The following is an 18,333-nucleotide window of genomic DNA, read 5'->3' as shown; positions in this document are numbered from 1 at the left end:
AAATTACAATGTTTATATAGCAAATATAAACTAATAATTTATATTCATTTATAATATAATTTTTTAAGAAAAGTTTACTGTCCTCAGTGCACAAAAATAAGAAGAAATTTTAATTGTTTAACCAGTTAACTTTCCATATCTAGGATCTATTATGGTAATGTAAAATAAAAGTTTAATTCTGCTGAACTAAATCTCAAATAGATTCAGATTTTTGAAATGTATGAAAATACTCATTTTTTAAAAAGTTTTAAATTTTTATAATTTTTATCAATGTAAATATCAAATATTCACAAGAGATACTTTATATCAGAAAAAATCCCATGATGTACAAATGATACTCAAAAATTACAATCAAGAAACAATAATTACACTAAAACAAAATTTCTTTTGTTACCTTATATATAGTCTTTATTTCAATTCATCTACATAGAAATATTTTTCACAATCTGATAGGTAGAAAAGGTTCTTTATTTTTTGCCTTCTAGAGCCCAAGCAAATTTACTCAGTGTTCTTCGTATGTTTCCTTTTAACAATATCTGAACCATTGGTTATAGGTTTGGGGACTGATGAACTAGTGCCATTGGAAGATGATTTTGCTCCACATTTCTTACCCTACAATGAAAACTGTTGCTGCCAGCCAAAGAGCAGCCAACTCAATATATGCTCAAAAGGAGCAGGAGTCACAGAAGTCTCTGTAACCATTATGGTTATCTTTGTGGCCACAAGAAAGATGGTATAAAGGAACATAAGATTATGCTTTGATATGGTCAGATACTTGGTGTGCTGAAATGTGAAGAAGATAAGGGACCCCAGCAGGATTATCTTGGAAAGATAGGACATCTTCAGTCATTCCTCATCTTCTGGTTTCCAATCTCCTTTTACCAACTATTCAAAATTCATGATAATGATACCACCTGCACCTTGGGCCCATCCAATAGCTATCATGACTAGCCAGCCATTTTTGTAATAGCTATTAGCATGTGTGACTCCACCTACTATTTTCCAAGTTCTGATCACTCCTTCATTCCCCAGCCAGAAGTTGAGCATATTAAGAATGAATAGCCCTAGGAAATTAGATCCCATGGGCAAAAAAATATTGTATAGCAGATTGAAGATGCCAGTAAAATATTAGTGTGGTTTGCAAGAAACCTCAGTGGAAGCTCTGGAAGCTCTGTAAGCAGTACACATGATAAAAATCCTCCACCAAAGCAGTGGAGCATAGCAGTAGACCAGCTTGAAACAGGATTCTTCCATGCCCCTTCCACTCCTAGCAGCTGATGCTTCAGTGCCATCACAGACACCAGATAGTGGGTGATGTCAAAAAGGGGAGCATGGTGATGTGGGAAAAGGCCAGCATCAGCTCCTCCCAGGGAGAGTCCAAGTTACAACCTACCAAAGCTGCCTAAGCAGCCTCTGCTAGGGGTTCCCCTCTGGCAAAGTGGGAGTGCAGGAGGGGACAACTACAGGAGCTCAAGTTTTATTTTCTTTTTGTTAACACATAGTTAAATAAATTTAAATTATGCAGTACAGTGTTTTCATACATGTATACATTTTATAATGATCAAATGAGTAATTAGCACAAACCTCATACCTCACCTCAAATATTTTTCATTTACTTGTGATCAGATCATTTAAAATCCTCTTAGCTATTTTACAACATACACTATATTAATATTTACTGTGGTCATCTTGATGTGCTATAGTATGGCACAGAGATTATTCCTCCTATCTAATTGAAACTTTGTGTGCTTTGATCAGTGTCTCCCCTCTTATATCTACTCTATACCTGTGCTAACCAGCACCCCTCCTGCCTGCCCCAATCTCCACTTATAAGTGGGATCATTTGTGTGTCTGTTTTATTCTCTCATTGTCTCCTCTAGGTTTATCCATATCACCACAAATGACACAATTTCCTGGTTTGAGGGTACCTTTTATTTATAATAAAAATACTGGGGATTAATCTAAGGATCTTATGTCTAGTAGACAACCCCTCTACCCCTGAGCTTCATCCTCAGCTCTAATGACCTTTTTGTTGTTGGTGGTGGTGTTAAAATTGATTAGTACTCTTCCTGTGTGTTTTCCACAGTGTATTGTTCTTTTCTTTTGTTTGATATTGGAGGTGGGTCTGCTATGTTGACCAGGCTGGCCTTAAACTCCTTATCTCAAGGAATGCTCCTGCCTCAGCCTCCCAAGTAGCAGGCATGAGCCACAGTGCCTGGCTCTTTGTCCACTTTTTGTTTCCTATATTTTCTTATTGTGCATGATAGTTGTATATAATGGTGGAATTTGTTGTTACATACTCATACATGTACACAATATAACAATGTCATTGTCTAATGTCATTCCCCAGTATTTCTCCCATTCCATCTCCTCTTCCCTCCCCTGGTTCCTTTCCTCTACTCTACTGATCTTTCTTCAGTTTTCATGAGACCCTCCCCACCTTTCTTTAGTTTTCCTCTCTTGCTTCCACATAAAAGAGAAAACATGTTACCCTTCACTTTCTGAGTCTGGCTTATTTCGCTTCATATAATGTTGTCAAGTTCCATCTACTTTCCTGAAAATGGGAAAATTCATGTTTCCTTATGGCTAAGTCAAATTCTATTGCTTATGTATACCATATTTTCTTTTTCCATTCATCTATTGATGGAAAACTAAGCTGGTACCCTACTGTGTATTGTGAATTGTGCTGCATGTATGTATGAGTATGTATGTATGAGTATGTATGTATCACTATAGTATGATGAGTTTAATTCTGTAGAATAAATACTGAGGAGTGGTACAACTGGGTGGTGACTTCATTCCTAGTCTACTGAGGAACCTCTATATTGATTTCCACAGTGGTTGTACTATTTACAATCCCACCAGTAGTATAAAAGTGTTGTTCTTTCTCCACATTCTGTCCAGCATTTAGTATGGTTTGTACTCATGATGACTGTCAGTCAAATTATAGTGGGACAAAATCTCATTGTAGTTTTGATTTGCATTTCCATAATTTCTAAAATGCTTTCATGTATTTGTTGGCCATTTGTATTTTTGAGAAGTTTAGTTCATTTGCCCATTTAATAATTGGATTATTATTTTATGTTATTAAGTTTTTTGAATTCTTTATATATTCTGGATATTAATTCTCTGACAGAGGAGTACCTAGCCATGATTTTCTTTCATTCTGTAAATTCTCTCTTCATACTCTGAACTATTTTGTTGATATAGAAGAATCTTTTTCATCTGATGCCATCCCATTTATTAACTCTTGGCATCATTTTGTGAGCTTTAAGGATCCTCTTGAGAAAGTCATCATCTGTACCTGTATGTTAGAGTGTTGAACCTCCTTTCTCTTCTAGGAGTTGAATAATTTCTGGCCTAATTCCTAGGACTTTAATCCATTTTGAGTTCACTTGTACAGGGTGAGAAATAAAAATCATGCCTCATTTTTTTCACATAAGAACAGCCTGTTTTGCAGCACCATTTGTTGAAAAGGCTGTTTTTCTCCAATGTGTGTTTTAGCAACTTTATGAAGGATCAGATGACTATAATCTGTGTGAGTTTGCCTCTGTGTCATTATGTGTCATTATATATATATATATATATATATATATATATATATAAATTATATATATGTATATATCTCTTTATATATATACATATGTCTCTCTCTATATATGATTGTATATGTATGTATCAAGAGTATAAAAAAAGAGTATATATACTCTTGATGTATACATATATATATATATATATATATATATATATATTTTTTTTTTTTTTTTTTACTTTTTGTTACCGTTGTTACAATTTTGTTACTATTGCACTTTTTGTTATTTTTGCTCTGTAGTATAATTTGAAGTCAGGTCTTGTGATCCTTACAACATTGATTTTTAGGGTTGGAATTGCTTTGGGTTTTCTGGGTCTTTCATTCTTCCAAAGGCACTTTAGAACTATTTTATGTAGTTCTGTGAAAAAAAAATCTCATTGGGGTATTTTGATGGGGATTACATTGAATCTGTGTATTACTTTTGGTTTTATGTTCATTTTAGCAATATTCATTCTGCTTATCTCAAAACGTGGCGGGTCTCTCCATCTTCTTGTGCCTTCTTCAGTATCTTTCTTCAATGTTCTATGATTTACATTGTAGAGGTCTTTTACCTCCTTGGTTTGATATACTGCAAGGTATTTTCTTTTTCAAGGTTATCATGAATGGTGTTGATTTTCTGATTTCTTTCTCAGGTGATTTATTATTGGGGTATTGGATCTTCTAAGTATATAATTGTTAAATTTGCAATCATTGATGATTCAACTTCTTATTTTTCTATTTTTATCCCATTGATGTCCTTCTCTTGCCTATTTGCTCTGTCTAGAATTTCTAGTAGTATATTGAATAGGAGTGATGAGTGTAGACATCCTTTTCTTGTTCTAAATTTTCATGGAAATGCTTTTAGTTTTTTCCCATTCACTATGATGTTGGCTTTGGCTTAGTTGAATATAGATTTTATGATGAGGTAAGTTCCTTCTATGCCTAGTTTCCTTGGTGTCTGTATCATGAATGAATGCCAAATTTTGTTGAAGGCTTTCTCTGCATCTATTATAATGAGTATGATTTTTTCTCCTTAATTCAATTCATGTGGTATATTACATGTATTGTTTTGTGAACATTAAACCATCACTGCATCACTGGGATAAATTCTTCTTAGTCATGATGCATAATCATCTTAATATGTTGTTGAATACAGTTTGCTAATATTTTATTAAGAATTTTTTTTATCTAAGTTCATCAGAGATATTGATCTGTTGTGATACTTGCTTTGGTCTGATGGTGATACTGTCTTCATAGAATGAATTTGAAGTGGGTTTTTTTTCCGCATATGATTTTTAAAATAATTTGAATAATTTAAATGATTTGGCATGAGTTCTCTTTTAAAGTTCTGGTAGAATTCAGCTGAGAATCATTGTGTTCCTGGGGTTTTCTCTGTTGAATGGTCTTTTAGTCAGCCTTTTTGTTACTGTGACCAAAAGTTCTGACAAGAACAGTTTTAGAGGAGGAAAAGTTTATTTGGTACTCATGATTTTAGAGATCTCAATCCATAGATGGCTAACTATGTTGGGCCCTAAGTGAGGCAGAACATCATGGTGGAATCGCATGGAGTAGAATAGCAGCTTAGGACATAGCAATGATAGGCGGGAGGGAAAGGGAGAGTTAAGGGAAATTGCATGGAATTGGAAGGTGAGCCTCAGGGTTATACACAATTACATATAAGAGGAAAGGAGGAGTAGGATAAAAATTATATAAGTGGAAGAAACGATTTTTAGTAGAGGGGGTGGAGAGAGAGAAGGGGAGGGGAGGGGAGGGGAGGGGGGATAGTGGAGAATGGGATAGACAGCAGAATACATCAGTCACTAGAAAGGCAATTTATAAATCAATGGAAATGTAACTGATGTGACACAGCAATCTGTATACGGGGTAAAAATGGGAGTTCATAACCCACTTGAATCAATCTGTGAAATATGGTATATTAAGAACTATGTAATGTTTTGAACAACCAACAATAAAATATTATAAAAAAAAAAAAAGAAGCAGAGAGAGAGAGCTTCATTCATACAATATAAACCCTAAGGCATGTCTGCAGTGACTTAAACCAGGTAGCCAAACCTACCCACCTAAAGTTACCTCTGGATTAATCCACTGCTTAGGTCATGCCTCTCTAATCACTTCATCTCTAGAAATCCTTGCATTGTCTCATACATGAGCTTTTGGGACTCTTCATATTTAAAGCATAACAGATGGCTTTTATTACTGCTTCTATCTCATTTCAATTTATTGGTCTGTATAAGTTTTCTCTGTCTTATTGATTTAATTTTGGAAGGTCATATGTATCTAGAAATATATCCATTTCTTCTAGGTTTTCCAAATATTGGAATATAGGTTTTCAATACTGTCCCTAATAATTCTCTGGATTTCTGGGATATCTGTAGTGATTTCCTTTTTTATTTCTAATTTTATTAATTTCAGTCTTTTCTCTTTTTCTTTTAATTGTTTGGCTCTTTTATCTTCACATCAACTCTTCCTATCACACCCCCTCCCACTCTGAAGGGCCTCCCCCAGGTGGTACAACTTGTCCACCTGCCTTGATCCTCTCTTCCCAGGCCTCTACTTCCTTCTTCTCTCTGATTCTGCATTAATCTGTAGTACACTGCCCTGGTTTCTGTTTGGTGTTTAATTGTGGTTAAATAGACATAATGTACAGCTTCCTATTTTAACCATTTTGAGTGTACAATTCAGTGCCATTCAGTGTGTTCACATTTTTGAGGAAACTGAAACTCTGTACCCATTAAACACTAAGCATCCATCCCCCCACCCCAGTCCTTGTCATCTTTCTGCCAGCATTCTACATTCTGTCTCTATGGATTTAACTCCCTAGATTCCATACAAGTACAATCATACAGAATTTGTCCTTTCATGACTGGCTTTTCCACTTAGCTCATGTCCTCAAGATCATCCATGGTGTAGCAATTGTCAGAATGTCCTTCCTTTTCAATGCTAAATAATATTCATTTCACATATAAGCCGTATTATGATTAGGTTTTCATCAGTTGATAAATACTGTGGTTATTTGTACCTTTTGGATTTTTGAGAACAATGCTGCTATGAATGTGGGTGTACACAAACCTCTGGATTTCCCTGTCTTCACAACTTTTGTGTTTATGTCCAGAAATACAATTACTGGAGTATATAGAAAGTATCTTTTCCATATTTGGAGGAACCACCATACCATTTTCATAGCAGCTGCTCCATTGTATATATAGGCAAGCAATGCACCGTGCTGCAGTTTTCTCTGTAGTTATGAACTTGTTCATTCTGCATTCTTTTTTCTAAACAGTAGTCATCCTCATGGGTACAAAGTAGAATGTCACTGTGCTTTTATTTTCATTTCCCTAATGACTGCTGATATTGAGTGTCTCTTTGTGTGCTTATTGGCTATTTGTATATCTATCAGACACCTGGCTGTAGTGATACTTTGCCCAATTCTGAATAAATTCAACATTTTTCTTATTTTAGAATTTTTGAGATTCTTTTTTGTTTGCTTGTTTTATGGAGCTAGGACAATCTTAGGCCCTTGCACATGCTAGGCAGGTGTTCTATAGCTGAGCTAACCCCAGCCCAAGATATATAGATATATTTGAATGTTTATCTCTTATTAGATATGTGACTTGCAGATATTTTCTCCCATTTCACACGTCACCATTTCTGTGGGTGACCTCTGGTGTATAGATGTTTTTAATTTTGATGAGTCCAATTTATCAATTTTTTTCTCTACTGTGTGCTTTTGGCACCATATGGAAAATGTGGTTAAATCCTTTGTTTTGAAGATTACTGCCAATACATTGTAATATATTATATATACTTTTTATTTGTTTTATTTTTGTACTATGAGTTGAATCCAGGTTCTCTCATATTCTAGTATGTGGTCCCCACTGAGCTACTCCCAGTAAATTTTTATTTTGAGAAAGGGTCCTGCTAAGTTGTCCAGGTTGGCTTTTAACTTCCACTCATCTGCCTCAGTTTCCTGAGTTTCTGGGATTACAGGCACATATCACAATATGTACCAGTCAGTGTGTTTTCTTCTAAGAATGTTTGCTTTTATAGTCTGCATTTATTTTCACTTTGAGTTTGTGTGTGTGGTGTGTGTATATGTGTGTGTGTGCACACATACACGAGGGCACACACTCTGAGTATTGAATCCAGGCATTTGCAGAAGCTAGGCAAGAACTCTATCATTGAGCTAAATCCCCAGACCTGAGTTAATTTTTATACATGAGTAACTAAAGGATCCAACTTCATTGTTTGTGAAAATCCAAATTTTCTAGCACATCTATTGGAAAGATACAATGTGTTTGTGGGGGGCTATGGAAAAATAGAGTTACTTTGGATTAGATAGAGGGAAGTGAAAGGAGAGGAGGGGGTATGGAGTAAGAATGATAGTAGACTGAATCGGATATTATTACCCATGTGCATATATGATTACATGACCAGTATAACTTTACATCATATACAACCAAAGCAATGAGAAGCTATATATACTCCATCTATATATGATGGGCCAAAATGCATTCTACTGTCACATATAACTAATTAGAACAAATAAAATAAATAAATACATACATAAAGAAAAAAGAAAAGCTACATCAGGTCTTTGGAAACACTGCTACCTGCTTTTTCCCAGGGGATGCTACTAGGACAATTTAAGTCCCTCACCTGAGGCTTCCAGATGCTTATCATTTACTTTGGACCAAGCCCACTGCTTCACTTCCCTTTAGCGTACAACCCCACTCAACACTTTGGGGCCATAACCCTCACACTTACTTTGACCCTCTGTTTGCCTCACCTTATCCATGAGAAGTCTGCACATAGACAGCACACACACAACGTCTGGGGACCTGCCTTGCCTGGGCTTCACTTCAGTGACCATAGGCCCGCCCACCCTCTGCCCTTCCTGTGCCCTCTCTGCCCTCTGACAAGCCCTGCCATGCACCTCTGCCCCTCCCACACCTCCCTTGCCTCTGTAGGCCAACCTCTCCCTTTGAACACCCACCTGTACCCTTAAGAACCCATGCCTATGTGTTGGGCCTTGGCCAACTTGCCTGCCCCTCTCCATTTCCCCTTTGTCCATTCCTCACTTCCCCTCTCCTTCCTCTCTACTTTCCTGTCTTCATTGCATTGGGAACCTTTCTTCTGTCCCTTTGTCTGTGTGTGTTTGCTGCCTCCTCAGGTGCTCAGGACAGCAGAGCCTTTGTGGTGAGCATTGGTGAGCACTTGTTTCCTGGAAGAGGTGTCATCTGTTGCTTCCTCTTCCACAGGGACCCACAGTCTTCACTATAACCTCACAGTGAGGTCCCAAGGTGGATCAGTGCAATCAAGGTCCTTTGCCAATGGTTATTGGGACCATCAGCTCTTCCTTCACTTCGATAGTGACAAAAAAGAGAGTGCAAAGCCCCAGGGGCCATGGTCAGAAAAACCTTTGGGAACTGAAAGCTGGGACACAGAGATCCAGGAGTTGGCAGAGCACAGCAAGAATCTAAAAGCAACCCTGGCAGATATTAATGCCTGGCAAGAGCAGAAAGGAGGTGAGTGTGGGCAGGGACAAGTGTGATGTGAGGCTTTCTCCAGGACCTGTGTCTTCTCATTGCAATTGACTGGGGAGGGCAAGAAATGGGGTTTATACAGACCTGCACAGGGGACTTGGAGGAGAGCCGGGTTGGGGTCCCCTGTGGGCTAGTATTTTTCACTTGGTGGGCAGGGAGGCGGAGGGCCCAGGGGATGGAGAAGTGACTGGTGGGTGGGGGCAGGGTCTCATTTCCTCCAGGAGACTTGGGGCTGCAAGATTCACAAGGACAACCGCACCAGGGCCTTCTGAAATTTCTACTATGATGGGGAGCCCTTCCTCTCCTATCATCCAGAGACACGCAGCTGGACAGTGGAGCCATCCTCAGCTCAGAACTTGGCTGTGGAAGTCAAGAATTCCTGGGATGCAGATGGCATACAAAGCAAGGATTACTGGGCCCATGTGCAGGGAGAGCTTTGTGGAAGGCTCAGGAGATATCTAGTCTTCTGGAAGGGCTCTTCCTACTCCCCTGGAGCCTCTGCCCAGAGGACCTTGTGTGAGTTTATCGTGTTGTGATTTGCCTGTCCTGTCACAATGCTAGATAGAGACAGGAGGGTGTATGTGCCCAGACACTAGTGATCCCTCACCCCCCTGCCTGCCTGCTATCATAGAGAGCTCCCACCTGGCCCCAAAACCCTGGACCCCCCAAAATACCCCTCATCACCTCACAAACCAGAATTCCTATAACACCCCCTATTTAACATAACACGTTGAAGTGAGAATGTGAGGCCACAAGCCCAGTGACCATCCTCCTGCCAGTCAGAGGACTTGGGCTCCAGGTTGAAAGCAGATTTGTGGACCTCAGTTCAATGAGGTCTTAGGCCAGAGTCAGAATAGGGGAGAAGGGGAGTGAGGCTTGGTTACATGCCTGACTATTTTTGCCTTTATTTCCTTCCAGTGTTTCCAACAGTGAATGTGACGTGTGCTGAGGCCCTGGAGGACACCATCAATGTGACATGTTGGGCTTTTGGCTTCTATCCCCAGAATATCTCTGTGACCTGGCTTCAGGATGGGGAACCCCTGAGCCAAGGCACCCAGCAGTCTGGTGGTATCTTTTCCTATGAGAATGGGACCTACCAGACCTGGGTGTCTACCAGGATTCCCCAAGGACAGGAGCAGGGGATCAGCTGCCATGTGGGACATAGTGGGAACAACAGCACTGGCCTTGTGTCCTGTGGTGAGCCTGGGGGTCCCAGCAGTGGTTCCCAACCAGGTGAGTCAGTGACCAGGGTGGTGAGAGGGAGAAGCCTTGAGGCTCCAGTACCCAGATGTAACAATCCTGGTTTCAGGGACTGCACTGCAGCTTCCGAGCCAATGGGCTGCCTTCCTGGGTGTGGCTGCTGCTGCTGTTGCTCTGTTTATGATTATTGTTTGTGTCTGCTCCTGCAAGAAAAGGAAGACAAAATCTACTTCAGAAGGTTCAGGTGAGAGAAGCGTTCAGTGGCTGGGGATTTCAGGGCCTATTTGGAATGTAGAGTCTCTTGTGCCTCCCGCTGCACAGACAGCAGTGGAGGTGACCAGCTTTCTGGAACAGAGGATGGAGTTCTGTCTCCAGCCACACCCCTTAGTCTTGCCAAAAGCCAGGGCTGTCAACATTTCTGAAGGTCCAGATGCAGCCTCTGTGGCTGCAGGGTGAGGAGTGAGCAGCAGTGGGGCTGTGGCTTCTGCTGTCCTCATCTGTCTCTCAGGCTTTCCTGGGTTGACCAGAGGACTGTGTTGGGAATGGAGGGCTGATTGGTGCTGGCTAGATTATCTTGTCCTCAGGGGACATAGAATGAATGAGTTGTAACCTTTGGGTGCTTAGAAACTGGAGAGGAATTTCATGAATGGTGATGCCACTGGTCCCTCCCCTCATCTCCCCCACTGTCTCTGGCTGTCAGGAGCAAACCAGGAAAAAGATCCATAGGGCCAGAGCCCTGTCAATGCAGCCCCTGGGAGGCCTGTGTAGAGCAGGCCCTCCTAGGAGCTGTCTCCTGAGTGTCTCCTCTGGGAACCTTGGGCATGCCAGTCACCATCCTATCCCCACTATACAGCTCTTTCTCCTGGAGTGGCCTTGCAGATGACATGGACAGGAGAATGGCTTATGTCCTTGGCCATCTGGGGAGAGAGACCAGCCTATTTAGGGCAGCTGTGGTCACTGTTTTTCTCTTATGTCTGGAATTTTCCAGTGTAGCCCCTAGGGGTGTTGGTCCCCACAGGCTAGGGCACATAATCCCTTAGCAGGGGCCCATTCAGGTGACTCTACAAATAGGGTAGGCAGCTCTGTGGTCTCTGCTGCCCCCATCTATGGCCTTCCAAGAGGGGGAACAAGGGCAATGCTAGTTCTACTTTCTTGTGGTCAGAAATGGTTGCCTGGAATGTGACTAGGGCAGTGCCCAAGAAAAGAGTGGGAAAGGCCTGTTGCTTATTTTTGCAAATTTCTACTTTGAATGTTGAATCTCAGTAAGGATGTTCCCAGTTCCAACTGTATCATGTGAATAAGCAGTTCTCCAGCACTCACGTACTAATGTGCACTAAATGTCACCCTTGGAGATCCTTCTACAGGAGTGCACCCTGTGAGAGACCTGGATTGTGACCACAATAATGCAAAGGAACAGAAGATGGGCCTACAGTTCACACTGGAGAATATAAGCAAAACCCTAGTTTTCCTTGGGAAGAAGACCTCCGAGGACTGTGAGGATTGTGGCCAGCAGAAGTCCCTGCTAGGAATGGAGGTAGGGAGTCCAGGGAAGCCTCAGGAAAAAGACACCCTTGGGGAAGAGCTGGGTTCCCAGCAGTAGGTAAACCACACAGGTAGGGAAAGCAAAAGTGCAGACTGAGAGCCTGGGCAGGTACAGAGGCTCAGTGATTCTGAGTCTCCTCTGCATGGGCTGTTGTAGGTCAGGGTTATAACAGATCGTGTGGCAGGCATGCTTTTCCAGGCTAGGCCTGCTGGTGTCCCTGGGCTTCCTGGTGGACTGTCCAGTTAGGAGCTGCTGGCTCAGGGCTGGGAGGGAGGGATGCTGAGCTGCAAGTGGGGCAGGCCCTGCTGAGTGAGCACCTGCCTCTGCTGGGAGGAGGCCTGTGAACTAAGCGGGAGAAGGGCTCTGTGTGAGGCCCATTCCCAGCCTGGCAGGAGCAGGAGATGCCTTCTCTTGGAGGCCCCCACTCTGTAGGGAATGATTTACCTCTGGAGGAGGGAGCACTGGACTTTACTTCCAGATCTTGACCCTGAATCCTGCAGCCCTTTCACTCCCTTCCGTGGTGGAAACAGAGACAGGTGACACTGCTGATGGAGATGCAGAGGAGCCTGATGAGGGCAGAAAAATTGGATGGGAGGGAGAAAAAGTCAGGGCATTTACTTCTCTCAGAGATTGGCCAAATCTGATTTTTGAGGTACTGGGGAGAGAGAAATCCCAAGGGAGTAAACAGCAGTATTCTGCGACCAATTGAACACTGACTGGTTCCTCTTTTTCCCCAGAGCCCCTGAGCCTATATGACCCAGATCAGCAGCAGAGGACACCAAGTGACTACACTGGATCCACAGAGTTGGGGTGTCAACCTTTGCTGAGAGCTCCTGGGGCTTTGGGGGGAGCTTGCACTGGGCAGCCCTACTGTGACAAGCACTTTTTGTCTTGGTGCCTTGGTTTCCTCATCTCTACAATGTGAAAACGTATGTTTGATAACTTATGCACCTGTTCTGTACTAGTATCCTTATTATTTTACTGTATTTTAGCATATTACATATAATAATTGTATTTTAATAAATGAGATTATTTGTAAGTGTCCTTATTCTGCCTCCTCCCAAGAAACCTAAAATACTCTCCTTCAGTGTTGAGGGAACTTCAACCCCTCTCTGACTCTCTGTCTTACCTCTTGTCTGTATCATTTTACATTATAAATGTTTAAATATTTTTAAATATGAAACATATCTGGTCTGTGTTCATGTTCTGGGAAGGGACCATGTGAAAGGGTCAGCAAAAATAACATGTTTGTCTCCATGTTTTACAGAGAGTTAAACATATGTTTAACATAGACAGTGAAGAGAGCCAGAGTCTGTGGCATTTTTAAAAAATATTTTAATTGATTTTATTTTTTAAATACATGGCAGTGGAATGCATTATAATTCTTATTACACATACAGAGCACAATTTTTCATATCTAGAGTCTGGCATTTTGCAGATGATGTTGAATGAATGTGCTGGCTTCAAATTCTGAGGAATTTCGCAGTGTCTTTATAACAGCTGAGGTGTTGGTGCTAGTCCTTTGCAAGACAGCTGCTCTATAGCCTGCCAGAGATGAGCCATCCAGGAGGATTTCTCATGGGGCGTCCTGAACATGCATAACTTCCTTTTCTCAGGGATTGCTTAGCAAGAATTTGAAGATGGCAAAGGCACAAAACTTCAACTACAGCCTCCAAGGAAGACCTTTTCCTCTTTTATAGCCTAATGTGAATGGCATGCACAAATCCAGAGCTCTCTTGTGTGGTTTACATTGTACAATGACGGGGCTGGTAAACCCTGCTGTGATCAGATTACTTCTTCCTTTTATTAGCAAGATTGTCATTTGGGTGTTGAAGCTTCAATATGCAAGGGCCTCTCCAGAATGCCAGAGATACCTCTCCAGAATGCCCACACAGTCTTCATGCCCTTGTGTAACATAGGCCATTGCTGCTGTCCCTGGACCCTTGGCACATGCCCAACTCACACTGCCACTCACTGTTCCAACTTCCAAATGTTTACTGTGCATGTGTTTTTCAATTTAGTGTTCAAATATGTTTCCTTTACTTCCATGTTTGTCAATCAGGATCATAGTCACATGCTAAATTACAATTTTTAAGTCGTCATTATTGATATGTATTTTAATTATGGCATATAGAGATGCTATGGAGCGTTTTGTTTTCATTACATCCAAGTTACACTTGCTTAAATGGACATTATTGGTGCTTATGGTTTTCTTCCTTGATTTTTGATGCTAACATATAAAATTGTACTCTGTTCATTGGTTTCTCACAATGGCCAATTAATTTGGACCATTCCTCCCATGGAATACAACTGGAAAACTGAGGGGAAAAGCACATACTTAAAAAATATGCTGAAGGGCAGACAGGTGGAAAAAGCATTGAAGGTTTACTAGGCCTGGAACAAGAGGCAGAAATCCAGAATAAGAAGTTAAGTACACTGTGCTTTTGTCCTGGGTGTGTCTCTGGCTGGGACAGCGACTGGAAGCCTCTCAGGGCTGGAGGGTAAAGCTGCAAAGGGCATATGTGGGACACCAGGGATCCCTTGTGTTGAAATGGGCCCCAAAGGCTGTCCCTTTAGAATCAGTCAGCCAGTTCTCCTGTGGGTTACAGCTCTACTTTAATATACATGATCCGAAAATCTGAATAAAAAAATGTGCATTAAGGTGTTATATTCAGATACTCTTATTAAGCATTATAATTGAAGACCTCGTCAATGTAGACAAAAGAGAAAATAAATAAATTTAGAAGAGTTTGAAGAGAGATACAGAATTCTCACAAATTGCAAATTATAATATGTTGAATTTATAAAGTCCCAAATCATTTCAAATCCTTGGAATTAATAAGTTTCAGCCTGGGACTATGGCTCGGTGGTAGCGCACCTGCCTGGCATGTGTAAGGCACTGGGTTTGATTCTCAGCACCACATATAAATAAATAAAATAAATATCCATCAACAACTAATAAAAAAATTTAAAATAACAGTTTCCTGTGGTTGCTAGATAAATATGTTTGTTTCAGTGTTTTATATTCCAGAAGCAAACAGAATGTGAATTTAACAAAAAATTATTGAAATAGTAAAAATACACTTTTACACACTTTTAGAATGAGACCTGCAAATTTTCCTCCAAATAGCAAATGGAACATTTTATCAACCTTATTCAGTAGAGAAGACAATTAATTAACTGAAGAGAATTGCCAAAAATCTGGCTTGTGGTTCAATATCACAATGGCATTAATTTCTGAAAATGTTCCAAGAATTCTAATAAATCTCAAGCAATTAGCCACTAGACATTTTGAAACACTAGGTTAGCTGATTCTAAGCCTTATATGGAAATATACATGAATATTAGCCAAGGCAAATTTAATCAAGACGAACATAGGACTGTATTCTCTTAGGAGACAGGAGTTACATAATCTTTGCCTCTCACATTCCCATCTCTGAGCTGCTGTGGACACCTTCCTCTAGGATTTATCTGAGTTTCATACCTGTGATACATCTTTATTGGTATTTGCTGGTGGTTTTCACAAGATGATATGTCATGAGCTTTGTAATATTTTGAACAACCAATAAAAAAAAAATTCTCTACACAGCAGACACGGATATTTCCGGGATCCAGAGTTTGCTTCAATTCCTGGCTGGTTTTGATTCACATCTAATACTGAAACCCTCTGCTCTGAGCCACTGCTTCTTCTCTTAGCTGCTCATTGAAATCCCCTGGCAAGTTTCACAGACATGATTAGTACCTGAATTGCTCTTTTGATGAATCAGATTGAAGGGTTTAATGTGTGATCCTGGTCTGGGGCTATTTGAAGCTATCCCAGATGACTTAAAGTGAGGATAGGTTTGAGAATTGTATGTTATCTGACTATTTTCATATGTCATTCTGGGAAAAGAAAAACAGATTGAGGTTGTTATCAACAGTTGGATGAGAGTGATAAACAGGTTTCAAGAGAAAATTTCAGTATGAAGGATTTGTTCTACACAGTTCTAGGTTGTTATGGTTTGGATATTAAATATCCTCCAAAAGCTCATATGTTAAAGGCTTGATCACCAACTGACAGCACTTCGGGGGAGGTGGTGGAAATTCTAGGATATAGGACCTAGTTGAAGAATGTAGTTAAGTGCATTGCGGGGTGGGGGGAAGGGGTGAACCATTGAAGGGTAGATATTGTCCCCAGCACCTGTTGCATGCTCTCTCTTCTCTCTTCTCTCTCTCTCTTCCTCTGTCTCCCCTGCCCCTTTCTGTAAAGTGAGCAGTTTTCCCTATAACATGCTCCCCACCATGATGTTCTGCCTCATTGCAAGCCCACAGGGATGGAGTCAAGCATCCATGGTCTGAAACTTCTAAAACCATGAGTAAAAACAAATCTTTCACCTATGAAGTTGTTTATGTCAGATGTTTTTTCACAAGTTGGAAAGATGACTAACACATGGAGTAATGTAGACAGGATTCCATGCATTTATCAAAACTCCTAGCACTAAAAATTACAAAGAATACACTTCAATATAGACAAACTGATATATATATTCTCATTACATAAATCACTATGTATATGTATGTATAAGGTTCACTTGCTTTAATAAGAACAAGCACAACTATGATTTGCACTGCAATGCATATGTGCCTTAAACTTGAATAGTTGTAGATTGTCGACTCATATCACTACCAATGTCAATATGCACAAATGCACACCAGAGTGAAATAATATCTCCCTCCATCTAAAATGAGTAGCAATTAAAATCAAGACTTCCTTAAGGGTACATAGCACTCCTCTTGAAAACTGAGAGGAAACTCCACAAATAAATAAATAAATAAATATACAACTTATAAAAGTAAGTTTATACTTACTATTCAACAATATCACAAATTTATCTATGGCCAGTGTGTGTGTTTCATTTTTAGGTCATTGACACCAAGACAGAGCAAATTCATTAACTTGTAGCTGTTCTAAGCTAGAAATTAAAACAAATTTTCCAGTCTTGTGTCTTGTTCATCTGTAAGGAGAAAGACCTACATTTGTGGTCAATTTTGGTCTTCTGGGAGATCCTTCCTTTCTTTCTGAATTGAATCTCTTTGTTAATTCATGCATGTTTCCTCCTCTCAGCTCAGAAATCATTCAAGGTAACTAGAGAGTAAAGATTTAGACATTCTTAGTCTATTAGACAGGATCCACTTCCAAAGATGGCAGACCAGCCTGTTTCAATCCCTCCCTACCCCCAGGAACAATAATGAATTGGTCAGTAGGTAAGAAAATCCATGTGAAGGTGCTGGAGACACAAGATGGCACTGAAGACTCTATGAGACCAGAGTTCAGATGGAGGGAAATCCTAGGAATGTGAGTGCTATATTTGGCCATACTCTGTTTCAAAGTATTTGTCAAGTTCATAGTGGTAGCTGGGAGCCTGAGAAAAACAATGGGACTTTCATCAGATTCCACTGGTAGAGAAATACAATACTGGAGAATAGAGTTTTATAGATATAAAACTTAATGAACTATTGTTGTAGCAAAAAAAATGGATGATCTCACCAAAAACAAACAAGTTCAAGTAAAATAAGGGTGTATGGAATCACTTGTGTCAAGCCAGCAAAAAAGAAATTGGGGAAGCCCCATAGAGTGAGGGCTCTCTCACATGATTTGTCTCACAACAGGAATAAACACAAAGACACAAAAACTTCCCAAAACTTTGTGATTCATGCTATTTCCACTCACAGAAAAAGTGTAAAATAGGCCTTAGGGAATAGTTCACTTGTATTGGGTATTGTTCACTTGTGAAATGGCATTTTTAGGGAAGACAAGTTGAAATGAATACAGTTCCTGACCCTAGAGTTGTTTGTGGTCCACAGGACAATGTCATCCATGGTAGGCAATTATTACCATCATGGAGATCAAAAACATGGGCTGGACCTGGGCTTCTTAAACTTGCCTGAACATTGTGATCACCTAGGGGATTTTAATGGATGCTAAGGCCTAGTTCAAACCTAGCTTTACTACTCAAGTGGTTTTGGCTGTGGCCTGGTCATGGATAGTAACTACTCTCCAAGTGATTCTACTAAGCAGCCAAGTTTGAGGATGATTCCCTGCACATTCCAAAGACCAAGGGATATATGTTTGGGACAAAGGAGGTTTACAGTAGAAGAACATTTCTGGTAAGCATGATTATTACTACTATTATCAAGATAGAATTCATATGAATTCTATCTTGATAATAGTAGTAATAATCATGCTTACCAGAAATGTCCTTCTATGTGCAATTCAGTAGTTTATAACATAATCATGAGGTTGTACCACCTTCACTACTATCTTCATGGGATGATTTTGAGGATATTAAGAGTTTGGATGGTTGGAAGGCAGAGGCAGGAGCAATTCCCAGGAGGGAGACTTAGTAGTAACATCCTGTTGAGACAGGGAGAAGAAACCAGAGGAGTTTGCTTTGACCTCAGCCCAGCAGAGATGT

At 40.3% G+C, this 18,333-nt stretch overlaps 2 pseudogenes across 2 annotated transcripts; one reads left to right on the top strand and one right to left on the bottom strand.

Moving 5' to 3' along the window:
• Positions 1 to 612: 612 nt before the first annotated feature.
• LOC308649377 (trimeric intracellular cation channel type B-like) lies at positions 613 to 1,688 on the bottom strand (annotated as a pseudogene). The gene is made up of 2 exons: positions 1,680 to 1,688; positions 613 to 1,402 (listed from the first exon to the last, which is right to left on the bottom strand). The product of its transcript is annotated as a trimeric intracellular cation channel type B-like (transcript).
• Positions 1,689 to 4,491: 2,803 nt separating this feature from the next.
• LOC308649376 (MHC class I polypeptide-related sequence B-like) lies at positions 4,492 to 12,989 on the top strand (annotated as a pseudogene). The gene is made up of 7 exons (XR_014024422.1): positions 4,492 to 4,496; positions 8,804 to 9,117; positions 9,340 to 9,651; positions 10,054 to 10,368; positions 10,445 to 10,579; positions 11,688 to 11,869; positions 12,616 to 12,989. The product of XR_014024422.1 is annotated as an MHC class I polypeptide-related sequence B-like (transcript).
• Positions 12,990 to 18,333: the final 5,344 nt, after the last annotated feature.

The sequence above is a fragment of the Spermophilus citellus genome (assembly GCF_964194105.1).
Source record: "Spermophilus citellus genome assembly, chromosome: 5".
Lineage (NCBI taxonomy): Eukaryota > Metazoa > Chordata > Mammalia > Rodentia > Sciuridae > Spermophilus > Spermophilus citellus.
The sequence above is the reverse complement of the archived record's forward strand: the minus strand, read 5'-3'. Positions and strand labels throughout refer to the sequence as shown.